Source organism: Belonocnema kinseyi, chromosome 3 (genome assembly GCF_010883055.1).
Source record: "Belonocnema kinseyi isolate 2016_QV_RU_SX_M_011 chromosome 3, B_treatae_v1, whole genome shotgun sequence".
NCBI lineage: Eukaryota > Metazoa > Arthropoda > Insecta > Hymenoptera > Cynipidae > Belonocnema > Belonocnema kinseyi.
In genome coordinates, this window is record NC_046659.1 from 43502437 (window position 1) to 43515315 (window position 12879).

Consider the following 12879-nt stretch of genomic DNA (forward strand, 5'->3'; position numbering starts at 1 on the left):
AGTTTCTCTGTCGGTTGGTACGTAAGAGTATCGGTATTTAATGATCATGTCGTGATCGGGGATAATTGACATGTGAACTTTATTTACTTCGACCGGAATGGGAACTATTCTTTGCAATGAACCTTCTTCTTTTTCAATTAATGGTATCTCCAATATATATGTAAAAAGATTTTGGATCATTGCTACAGAGAGAGTGCTAATGTCAATAATGTGCTGGTATTTTTCTTCTTTATTGTCGTCGTTTGTTTCGGCCTATAATATTGTTTCTAGTAGTAATCTTCTAGTAAATCTTCTAGATAGCTATCTATTTATGGTCAATTGACGATGAGTCTAGAATTAATTTAAGTATTTTTGTGTGATTTGAGAGGATGCTAACTTCATTTTTATTATCCTTATAGATTGTGTCAAATTTATTGTTAATTTGTTTCACGTCTGATTCGCTTAATGTTCCAAACAAAGTTTTAGATATGTCGCCCACAAATTTAGCTAATCCTCTTTTTTGACGTTGTTTACCTAATAATTTTTGTAAGATACTATTTTTGATAATTCGTCCATTGTAGCGGCTCCTAATCAATTGGATTTCATATTTTGGTGTGCATTGTTTGTTGCAAGCTAGTTCTGCGGTAGCGATGGTGTTGTCGATAGTTTTAATTCGGCTTTCGGTCGAAGTCATATTAATACCTATTACCGTCTCAAATTTTTCGTGAAATAGGTGTACCTTGGAGTACTCCTCGATGTACATGGTTCCTTGTATTCTTTTAAGCATGTAGTTAGCACTGATCATCGGTGCTGGTGCTAGCAGGAGTGTCCGAAAGGGTGTCATCGCCTAGAAAATAAGGCATTACTTGGTTTATAAGGATTCTAATTATTTTATCCTTGTTTCTATTTCTTAAGTTTTTATTGTCTAGATAATCTATTATTTCAAATGGTCCTTTTCACGACTGGTCTAATTTGTTCTGTTTGATGTTATTAAACATTTTGACGGTATCTCCACTTTTGTATAGGGGAAGATTGCGACCTATGTTTTTATCGAGTCTTTTCTTTACTTTTTTGGTTTCAACTTCTATTCTTTCTCGAGCTTTTCTCAGGTGTTCTTCATGTTTCTTTTTCCACTTTCTAATGAAATCGGGGTACGTTAGCGTTGGTGAGCGGGTGATTGAGGATGGAATGTTGGCTTCTCTCCCGAACATGAGTTCAAAGGGTGTTAGGCCCGTTTTTTGGTTTCTCATGGTATTGATGGCAAAATTGATGAATTTTAGGTTATCATCCCACTCATTGTTGCGTTCGGAGATGCTGGTTTTGATTAAATTTCCCAAGGTTGAGTGCACTCTTTCAATGTTACCGTTAGTCTGTGGGTGGAATTCAGTGGTTTTAACATATCTTATTTTTAGGGCTTCTTCAAATTGCTGCATTATTTCGGACAGAAAACTTTGGCCTTGCTATGTATGTATTGTTTTATGTGCTCCGAAGATGTAGATATAGTGCTCAAGTAATCTTTCAATTATTGAGCTAGTGGTTTCGTTCGCCATTGGTACCAGTACGGTATATCGGCTTAATCGATCTTGTAGGCTCAATATGTATTTATTTCCTTTCGTCGTTTCAGGTAATGGGCCATATATGTCTAGGGCAATTTTTTCATTGGGTGCTAATGGGATATCTGGTATGATAGCTTCGGCATGTGCTTGTTTAATTATGTTCGTTTTCTTCCTCATTGTTAATTCACGGGTGTTATTGCAGCACATGTGAAGGCTATGGTTTGGGTAGAGATTGGAAAAATATTCTAGCATTTCTTGTATTATTTCTTTTTCTATTGGTGTGAAAAGTGGGTCCCCAAAAATTAATCTGACCAATGTGAACTTTTTGTTTATTGTCTCGTCGACGAGCCAACCCAGCTTTCTCAACCAGTCTTCTTCGTTGAACTTTGGAATGTTTTCTTTATTTATGGGTTTCCAGAGTTTTCCTACCGCGTTAGGTTTCGTTTTGACCTTTCCTTGCGTTGGATTCAGTTGCCAAGTCATGAAATGATCGTATAGGTCATCCTTGAGGCAGTTTATTGGGTTTTCTCGTTCGATGGTTTCCTCTTGTTCGTTAGGGTTGTCAGGGTTTTCTGGTTGATCTTGTTTTTTGATTATTACTCTGTTTCTGATTATTTCTTCTTTAGTGATTGTGGGACCTTTAATTGGGGTACCTAAGATTTAAGTGTCGAGATGTTCATTTTCGTCAGAGGTGGGAGTTATGTCTATTTCTTCCAATGCTTGTTGTAAGAGATCGCTACTCTGTAGAGGGAATAATCTTGAGAGGCAGTCAGCCACTTTATTTTATTTTATTTTTACATATTCGATTTCATATATGTACTCTTCGAGATGCAGCCTCCATCTGAGTAATCTTGAGCTAGGATCTTCAACATTATTTAGCCCGATGAGTGCCTTGTGATCTGTTTGAATCGTAAATTTCTTTCCTAACAGGTACTGTCGAAGTCTTTTCATGGCCCACACTATTGCGAGGAGTTTTTTCTTTGAGGTGCTGTGATTTTCTTCTGCCTCGTTCCAGGTTCTACTTATAAATAGGAAGGGGTGTCCATTTTCGGAGAGCACTGCGCCGAGGTCTTGGTTTGATGCATCCGTGGTCAATGTGAATTTTTCTTTGAAATTCGGGAATTTCAGTACGGGTGCCTTTGTCAGGGCACTTTTCAATGTTTCAAATGCTTCTTCGCATCAGGGTGTTCAGTCGAATATTGTCTCTTTTTGTGTTAGTTTCGTCAGAGGTCTGGCTATCGCGGAGAAGTTCTTTATAAATTTCCTATAATACCCTGCTAGTCCGAGGAATGATTGAACATGTATGGGTGTTTTTAGTTCTTTAAATTCTTTGATCGCTTGGATTTTTACGGGGTTCGGTTTCACTCCTTCTGCTGTGATAAGGTGGCCCAGGTATTCTAATTCTGGTCTTAAATATTCACACTTTGATGGTTCTAATTTCAAGCCTAGTTGTTTTACTCTGTCTAATACATTTAGCAGGTTATCGTAGTGCTCTTTTAACGTTTTGCCGAATACTACGATGTCGTCGATGTATACAAGGTTAAGGTGTAAGCGTCTTGATCCGTATCCTTTTTAATCTGTCAGTAGTCTATTACCATTCGAAGCTTTCCTTCTTTTTTGGGCACAATCCATATTAGTGAATTGAATGGTGATTAGTCGTTTCTTATAATTCCTTTTTAGAGTAATTCGTGTGTGTGCTCTAGCGCGAATTCCGTTCCGTTAAATCGGTGCATGGCAAGGAGTCTCCTTCTAACGTGAATACGTCTACGTATTGTAGTAGGATTTTCTTCACTTGTTCTTTGATTTCTGGTTCTATGTGGGTTAGGTTCAATTTATCTTGCAATTTCTTAATGAGGTTCCATGTAATGATGATGAGTAGAATTATTAGTGCTATCATCCCCTTTTTGTTCTGAAACTACGACCCGTGTTTTTATAGATGCTATTCTTTCAAATGGAATTGTTTGAGGATTTTGGTTGGTGCTTTTTCATAATTATGGTATTTCATGATTAGTTCTTTATTAGAAATAGTGTATAAATCATCGGGGACTTCTTTTTGTCCTTCTGTCCATATGGTTTGGTCCTCCTCAACTTCCATCGTTATTTTGCAAATTTTGGTTGTGTTTCCGGATTATAATCACCTTCGAAATGTAATGATAGTTTGTATGTGTCTCTTCGTTTTCCATGGATTGATTGTAGTCTTCCGCAAAGGTTGGACACTTTGCTTGTTCCTCGTATTGGTTCTGCTCTGCTACCTCTTCTTCGGTGATATGTCCGATGTTGCTGCACTTAAGGCAATTCATTTTAGATCTTTCGGCTAGCGGGAAGTTGGCGTTGGGTACCTTAAGCTGAGTTGGTGTCGTGTTAGCCGAAAGCCTAAATACTGTAGGTCGAGTTTGCAATTTCAGTGGTTGTCTAGGCAGTTGGCTTTGTCTTAGTATCCTATCTTTATTATTTTCTCTTTGCCAAGACTCTGCTTCTAGGGCTTCCTGCAGTGCTTTAGTCAGGGTCGCGGGTCTCATGGGTCTAACTTGTGATAGTATAGTATTTTAGAGCCATTTTCCTTTCCGTCCCAGATGGATACTCTGCCTGTACCGCGTATACTAATTCATTATAAGCGGCTCTGAACAATTGGCGAAAAGTTTGGACGGTATTTCTACCCTGTCTAATTGTGTCTAATTTAGCTAGGCACAATTTAATCTAGCTTTATGCTCCTAAGTTTATTTCCAAAGCTAAGTATAATTCTTCGAAACTCCCTATTGGTGTATGCCGTATAGGTTGTTCGGCATAGTCTTTAATTTTTTCAGCTACCACAAAATCGAGCAGTAAGTCTGGGTTGTCACAGCGTAAACGGGCTCTTTTTACGCTTTTTATCTACTTGTGAATACCGGCATCATTGGTTCCATTCAGGATTTTTATTGATCTAATCATATCCTTCACTGGTGAAAAGGAAATGATTGCAGGAGCTGTTCCAATCGGCAGCTCATTGGGCCGTTCTATTGCCATACTCCTCAGTAGTTGTGGATTCGTGGGTGCGAGTTTCTATCTGTTTTCTGGTGATCGGCCTGCTGGCGTACCTGCCGACGTTTCACTTGTTTTTTTATTTGTTTTTTGTTTAATTCTTCTTTCTTCTGGCGGTGGGCGTTCTGACTGCTGACGTGTCGGCTGCTTAAGCTGTAGTTCTTCTTTCGGCTTCTGGTTAGCGGGATTATCCAAATAATAATACCGGAGCTCTAGCGTCTAGTAAATTTCGTAAAATTCCTTTTTCCTCTTTCCAGGTGTCGTTGCGTATCAGTTTTATGTGAAATCTCTTTAATGATTTCGTAAAATCGGAGAAGTCGAAAAGCTGATCCTGGCAGGATAATCAAAAATGTTATGTGGTAAATTGTGTAACTGACTTTTTTTTTGTGTGAGCTTGAACTCATTCTCTGACTTCAAGCGCTTTAATTAGTATACGTTGATACAAGCTTAGAACTGGCTCCTCGACACGTGGTATCGCTTTATATATGCTAATTAGACGTAGAGTAGGGGTAAATATCTGTGCTTAACACCGTAATTTTTTTTTTTTAATATGAGAAATTCCATTAAAATAAAAAATTAAAACTTATAGCTACAGAATGCTCAATATAGTCAAAAAGCTCAACAGTATCGTTTCTTTCCTCAAACTTAGAAGTCCAAACTGAGGTCCATTGCCCCCATCACGTTTTTATTCAACTTTCCCTTTTAAGAAAAGGTATACATCAGTCTCTCAATACAAAATGATTTTTTTAGGTATCTGGGAATGGGCCCAGATGGTTCTTACCGTCAGTCAGTTCGTGGCCACGGAATAAGATAAATGCGAAGAGTAAGGGGGGGGGGGGGCAGTAGGCCCAGTGTGGAGACTAACAAGTTAACTTTCTGAAAAGGGTTGAGGCGACATATTTTTTCTTTGATTCTTTAAGATATCAACTTCAAGGCCCTAAAAAGCATTTTTTACAACAACAAACTATTTTAATAATTTCCCGTTTTTTCCTTCGGCCTATTTTTGCAAATATTTGTTTATGATCTGTATAAAACTTTTGTTTCAAAATATTTTAGTTCCTGGGGTACTTAAAACGTCATGAAAAAAAAGATTACGATCATCATTGATGAGAAAAATATGTTTGTGCGGCAAAGAGCGTATTTTAATGTTGATTAGAGCCACTAAACCCTAATATGGACTCGATTAATGCTCAAATATTTGTGAGCGCTTATGTTTATAAAGGTCCATAAAATTGACTTTATCAATTTTTTGATAAGACTCATAGTCCGTACCCAGGAACCACGTTCTGTAACTGTTCCAGATCAAAAAAGGAACTGTGTTCTATAACAGTTGTTACAAGAGGGTGACAGAACTGTTCTAGAACAAAAAGGTAACAGTGTGCTAGAACACTGTGACAAAATTATGACCAAACTGTTTTAGAATTAATAGGTAATAACATTGTTCTAGAACATTGTGAAAAAACTGTGACAGAAATGTTCTCGAACTATGTGACAGCACTGTTCTGTAGCAGTTGCTATTGAGTTGTTCAACAAAAAACTGATTACAGACGTTGTATAATTATTTTTTTTAGTTTGTTCTAGAACTGTGCCGTGATCGTGTTATCTCGAAGTTCTAAAATACTATTACAAATGTGTTCTAGAGTAAATCAAAAACAAATATTCAGATCTGATACTGAACAATTCTAGTACTAGCGTTCATGTTCTAGAACTAATAACGAATCACATACGATCTTTATTATTCTCTATAATATTAGTATTATTAACTTTATTATCTGCATTGTGCCGTCCAAATGTTACTTCGCCGTTTCGAGGAAAACTAGTACATTAAATTCCTTAAATAAAATAATAAAATAACTGTTTTCATAACTAATAACAGGAAGAAAGAATTGAACTACCGCAATATCTTTTCTAAATATAATTTATTTCAAAAAGAAGCAACGCAGTTTTGTCATTCTAATTGAAGAACATTAATATTCTTCATCAGAACACATATGAACATTTATGAAAGAATGAATACGTTTTTCAACCCTCTCGACCTACACTGGTGTGAACCTGCACCAGCAAAATTTTTAAGTTGCTAGAATTTTCCACTTTCCCTTTGCCGAGGTACACCCCCACTAGGATAAATAAGCGGTACCTCTCTAGCATCTATTGTCGTTGAGTCCGTGTTCATGTGTGACTTGGCTGCCGAAGTAGCAGGTACTACACTTCAAGTAAGTGCATATTTGCACAAGTGTTCTTTGTGTGCGTGCAACATCGTTGCCGACTCCGAAATATAAAATTAGGGAATTTTGCTGTTGGGCACTTGGATTTCTATTGAAAGTAAGTAAATTTAACCTTTCTTACAATAATGATAGATTTTAATATATTAATTTTAATAAATTGCAAAGAAAACACTTTTTCACATTCGATAGCCACTATAAATAAATTTCATGTCGCTAAAATTTGTGTAAATTTTCGTGTTTCATTTCTAATGATAATCAATTCAAATAATTATTTAATAATTTATGTTTCAGAATGAGTGCCCGGGTTTATAATTTCCGAAGTGCGAAAGGTGTGGCAGCGTCTCTGTCGGATTCGGATAAGGAGCATTTTTCCGAGGTCAGTGACGATAGAAGTTTATGTACAAAGTGTACAATGTATACAACGTGAGACTAGGATAAAGATAATTTGTCTCTATTGTAAGTAGTTATTTAAAAATTCTCATCGCATTGTAAAAACTGAAAGTTATAACAAAAAAGTTGTAAAAATTGCAATATTCTTAGTCGCAAGACAAATATTTTTGCAAAATATATGAAACATATAATCACAAAAGTTTCTATGAAAGTTCCTCAAAGTATATTACAATTCTAATTTGCCCGTAGATAAAATGTTTGGCTTGGTGGAACAGCCCCTTCGGCGACGATGAGGGTTACCTACATTAAATCATCTGCTAAAATCGCAAAATACCATTTTGCACCTATGTACGGTACATGGGTGCTGGAATGAAGTGTTCGGTGAGAGGGTTAATAATGAAATTATATTAATATAAACAAAAATATTTTTTCATCGAAGATCATAGAATGACATATTGAAACTCATTAAGAGCAAGTGCACTGAGCTCTAAGTAATTAAGTATGAAAATTCAAAGGGCACATAAATAGACATCATCTTTACAATATCATTACGACGTGGGCAAGACGTCCTAATTCCGTGCTGTTCAGAAATATTTGGGACATTAAAATATGTTAGACATATTTACTGATAACTTTACGATAGGGAAATACATCGCCATCGCGATATCATAATGATGTGAGGACGTTATCCAATTTTGTGCTTCGTGGGAAGTTCTATAAAAATATTTAAATTTATAAAATGACATATCCGAAAGACATATTTGTAAAATATCGAAAAATAACCTTAGTTTCTTTCGAATTCCCGGCTTTCTAAATCTATCTAGTCCAATCATCATCTAAAAATTATCGACTGATTAGCTATTAACTTTAAAAAAGCATGTATAATTAAAGTGCGAAAAGTTATCTAGCAATCACAATACTTAAAGTTAAAATTTGAACGTATGATGTAGCTTTTTCAGTCTTTGTGACCTGGCGGATCGGAAGAACTGAAATGAGCATCTACAAATAAAGTTACAATAAAGTAACAAAGTACGATTTTTTAAAGGGTTTATGCATACGATTAAATGCGTAGGGTCCTATATTGGCAAATTGTATATTTAACCATGATCAAAAATGAAGATTTTACAGCAACATAAAGTTAAGAAATACCCGTGCATTCTAAAGTCCTGATACTTAAAATTTAAGAAATTTAACTGAGATTAAAATAAATTTAAAAATCTTATTTAGCATCCGACAATCAAGTTTATTAGAGGGCCTGGTCACTGAGATTTCAGGTGACTCCCGGACTTACGAAAGACACTGTAAAGGTCATTAGAAATCTCTAATTCTATTGCGTTGTTCCTTGGTTAGTCCCAGTTAGTCTCAGGAAGTCTCAGTGCCTCACGAAAAACTTCGCTCCAGCCGGGTTCGGCGAAACCCCCATCGGAAAGGTTAGTAACCCTGTGAGGAAAACTCGGGAAACTCGGGAAACTCTCGTGGTAAGTCACAAGAAATCTGTAGTTAATCTGAGGGAGTTCTCTACGAAATCTTCGTTATTCCGGTGGCAGTCATTGTTAGTTCAAATTCCTGATTTCCGAGTGACCAGCCCCTTGAGTTTATGTGCAGAATTCATGAAAATAAAACTGAGAATCTTACTAACAGATTTACAGAACCACCGCAGAAGGCTGCTATTGCAAGCTGAAAAAAGCAAAAAAAATTCCTATAAAATTAAAGAAAAAAATTCTTTTTTTGGACAAAAATAAAAAAGTAGAAAGAAAAATCAGAAGGCAACAAGCCAAATCCCCTTCCTTCATTTGATTTCTATCATCTTTTTCATTTGTATTATTATCAAACCACGATAAACAAGAACATTTGTAGAAAATAATGATTAAAATTCCAGTGCGGATCAAAATGGAAACCGTTTGTAAACACATCTGAGTTAGAAATAAAGGGTCCGCGGTTGAAATGTCGTAACTGACTTTTCGAAATTAATTCTTTTTCTGGAACATTTTTTATATGCAGGTAATATCCCGCAAGCGAAACAGCAAATTTCCCTTGAGTTTTATGCAATGGATTTTAGTAAATTGCGCTATGGCATTTAACTTAGTATTTGGTATTTAAAATAGGTCCGCGGTTTAAATCTATTAATTGCTTATGGCGTTTTATGGGAAATCCGTGCTTCTTCTCACAACGGCTCAGTTTACTTGTGAAATAGGCCAGTGAGGCACAATACAAAGTGTGTGCAGTTAAGTGTATGTATGCGTCGACAATTTCTTGTGGCTACTTTTGACATATAAAATTTGTCTGCAGCTTGAAAAACAACGCAGAAACATGCGAGCCCGGGCAAAACAATAGAAAACCAGCAGTAGAATACTGCTAGTTTCTACTGAAACCTGAACAATTATGTCCTGAAAAAGAGAAGAAAAAAATTCTTTTTTCGGAAAAAATAAAAAAGAGGAAAGAAAAATTATATGGCAACAAACCAAGTCCCCTTCCTTCTTTTTTGAAACCTTTTATTATTTATTTCGTCTTTTTTATTTTTACACATCAACTTGATTGTTGGACGTTAAATGGGATTTTTAATCTGATTTTAATCTCATTTAAATTTTTCTAATTTTAATTCAGCTGGCTTGGATTCAAGGTTATTTCTATTTCAGGTATGTTTATAACCGGTTTGCCTTTTGAACCGCACTTGATTCACAAGTGCCAGGTAGGGAGCAACGTGACTTTCTTGCGTTTCTTGTCTGCTCGAATTTTAATATTTTATTTACTTATTTTGCCTTGATGAGGATGCTATATGAGTGCCGAAACGTTTGTAATTATTTATTACAAATCTTTTTTTTATTGTAGTTAGATAATAGTAAAAATAAATGAGACGAAAATAATAAGAAAAATAAAAAAAAGAGTAGGAAGGGTATTTGGCTTTTTGCCTCATAATTTTTCTTTGCTCTTTTTTATTTTTATCCAAAAAAATTTTTTTTCTTTTATTTTCTAGGAAAATTTTGTTGATTTTTACAGGTTGCAATAGGAACATTCTGTGGTGTTCGGCTAAATTTCTTTGACAGATTCCAGGTTTTATTTTCAGGAAATCTGCACATTAAATTGAGTGTTGGACGTTAAGTGGGATTTTAAATTTGATTTTAATTTAGTTTTAATTTCTTAAATTTTACGTTAGCTGACTTGGATTAGAATTCATTTCTATTTCTGGTATTTTTATAACTGGTTTACCTTTTGACCCTCACTTAATTCTCAGTTGTCCGGTAGAGAGCATTATGGTTTCCTTGCTGTCCCTGTCTGCTCGAATTTTAATTTTTTATTTATTTCTTTTGTCTTGATAAGCGTGCTATATGAATACCAAAACGCTTGTGATTATTTTCTAAAACCCTTTTTATTGTGGTTTGATAATAGTAAAAATAAAAAAGACGAAAGAAATAAAAAAATTTTAAAAAGGAAGTGGATAGGGAGAGGCAAATAAATTATAGAGGAATTACGCTAATGAATTCTGCGTACAAAACATACGCGATGATGTCGGCAGATAGGCTGCGCAAGGATGTGGAGGGGAAAGGAAGACTGCCGGACGCGCAGGCGGAGGTCGTGGGAGGAAATGGAAAAGAGAGAAGTTAAGAGGGGCCTGATCGAGAGGGTAAGGGAAGTATATAAGGAGACGAAAGATAGGGTGAAAAGAGGGAATCTTTGAGTGATTCTGGATGGATAGTGGGTTGACGCAAGGGTGCCCGCTTAGCCCAACGGTTTTTGCGATTTCGATCATGCATATGGAAAGTAAGTGAGCGGTTGGAGTGGTAGAAGGAGTAAAGGTAGGAAAAGTCAGTATATGGTCACTCGCATATGCAGATGACATAGTGCTGCTAGAAAAAAGCGAAGAGGCTTGAAAGGAGATGATGAAAAGGTGGAGAAAATACTTGGAGAAAAATAGATTAGAGTGAAATGCGGACAAGTCGAGGGTGACGGCGTTTAGGAAAGGAGGTGGGAGAGATAAGGGAGGGGGTGCAAGTGGAAGGAAAAAGCGGTACAGGAGGTTAAAGAGTTTGTGTACCTGGGCCTCCTGTTTTGAAGGAATGGGGTTGGCAAGGAATATGCCGAACTACATTTACAGGAGGGAGACAGGAAGAACGAGATTAAAAAGTTAATTTTTGTTCTTGGAAAATTAAAAATTCCAATTTTGATTGCAAAACAAATAATTAAAAATCAAAAATTCTATATTGTGGTCGATCTATGTGGGATACGAAAAAAAAATTATCAATAATTTCTATCCCAAAAAAGTTTTAAATTTCCTTAAGAATCACTTCTTGATAGGATGCGTACGTTTTGTTTTATTTGTATGTTGACTCGCCTAGACTTAGGTTGTTAAGCGAGTTAATTTTTGTTTCGTTATTCTCATTCTTATCCCCACCCCGACGTTCATATTTAATATCGAAGAAGCACCGAAACTTATTAACTTTCGATTGATGTTGAGGAATTTATAATAATACACGTGTGTGCGGGAAAAAGCCATTCCGGCATAAAAGAACCCTGATTGCTTTTAATGGAACAGAAGGAGAATTACATGAATGAATTTATGATTGCAGACTACGATTTAGATGGTCGCGGAAAACTGGCGATGGCGTTGCACCCGCACGTGGTTAGATCGTATTCTTTGGATTTTAGTTCGATCGCGATGGTGTTTTGTTCATCCTGATTCCTTCGGTAGGAATAAGGGGGTTTATACCCTATTTATGCCGAGCAGGCGATCGGCAGCGACGGAGCACCTCACGGACTGAGTACGTGCATGGGTGGCCCCGCCACTCATGCAAAGTAGACTTCCATGTGGCCAAATATTTAGTGCAGCATTCGTTCAAATTTGTACAAAAAAATTAGAATTCGTGCATCACCGGAAATAACTGATTTCTCAGGAAAACACAGGCGGGGCCAGCGAAGCGTTTCGCTGGCCCGGTCACGGTGTTTTCCGTAGAGGGGGTAGTTTTTAGGGATTGAAGTTTGTTGCACAAATTTGAACAAATCAAAACGAAAATTGTGCACCCATATAAAGTTGATTTTGGAGAAATTCCGGACCAGCGAAACATTTCGCTGGCTCCGTCATGTTGTTTTCCGCACAGGGGGTATTTTTGAAGGGTTAAACTTGGTTGCACAAATTTGAACAAATAAAAATAAAAATAATGCACCCATATAAAGCTGATTTTGGATAGTGTCAGGACTACCGGTACGATTCGTAGAATCCGATATGACGTTTGCCTAATAGGGCGTCGGTTTTTAGGGGTTGGAGTTTGCTGCCCAAATTTAAACAAATTAAGACGAAAATAATACACCCATCTAAAGTTAATTTTGGATAATGTCGGGGCCAACGAAATGATTTGCTGGCCCCGCGATAGTGTTTGCCTAACAGGGGGTGTTCTTCAAGGCTAGAAGTTGGTTGCAAAAATTTGAACAAATTAGGACGAAAATAATATGCTCATATAAATTTGATTTTGGATAATGTCGAAACTATCAGTACGTTTCGCTGGTCCCGATATGACTTTTGCTCAACAGGGGGTTATATTCAGGGAATGAAGTTGGTTGCACAAATCTGAACGAATTAGGATGAAAATAATGGACCCTTATATAGTAGATATAGATATAGATTATACAGTCTGTCAAGTTAAAGCGTGGGTGGCTTTACTCGCAGTCGGTAAGGTGTATCGACATGATTTTGGTGTCAAAATATTAAGAAGAGCTCC

At 36.5% G+C, this 12879-nt stretch overlaps 1 protein-coding gene across 1 annotated transcript in view; it reads right to left on the reverse strand.

Annotated features, from left to right (window-relative positions):
• LOC117169799 (probable cytochrome P450 6a14) overlaps nt 1-12879 on the reverse strand; it is a 150879-nt gene that overhangs the window by 5403 nt on the left and 132597 nt on the right. The gene's annotated exons all lie outside the window — the stretch shown is intronic.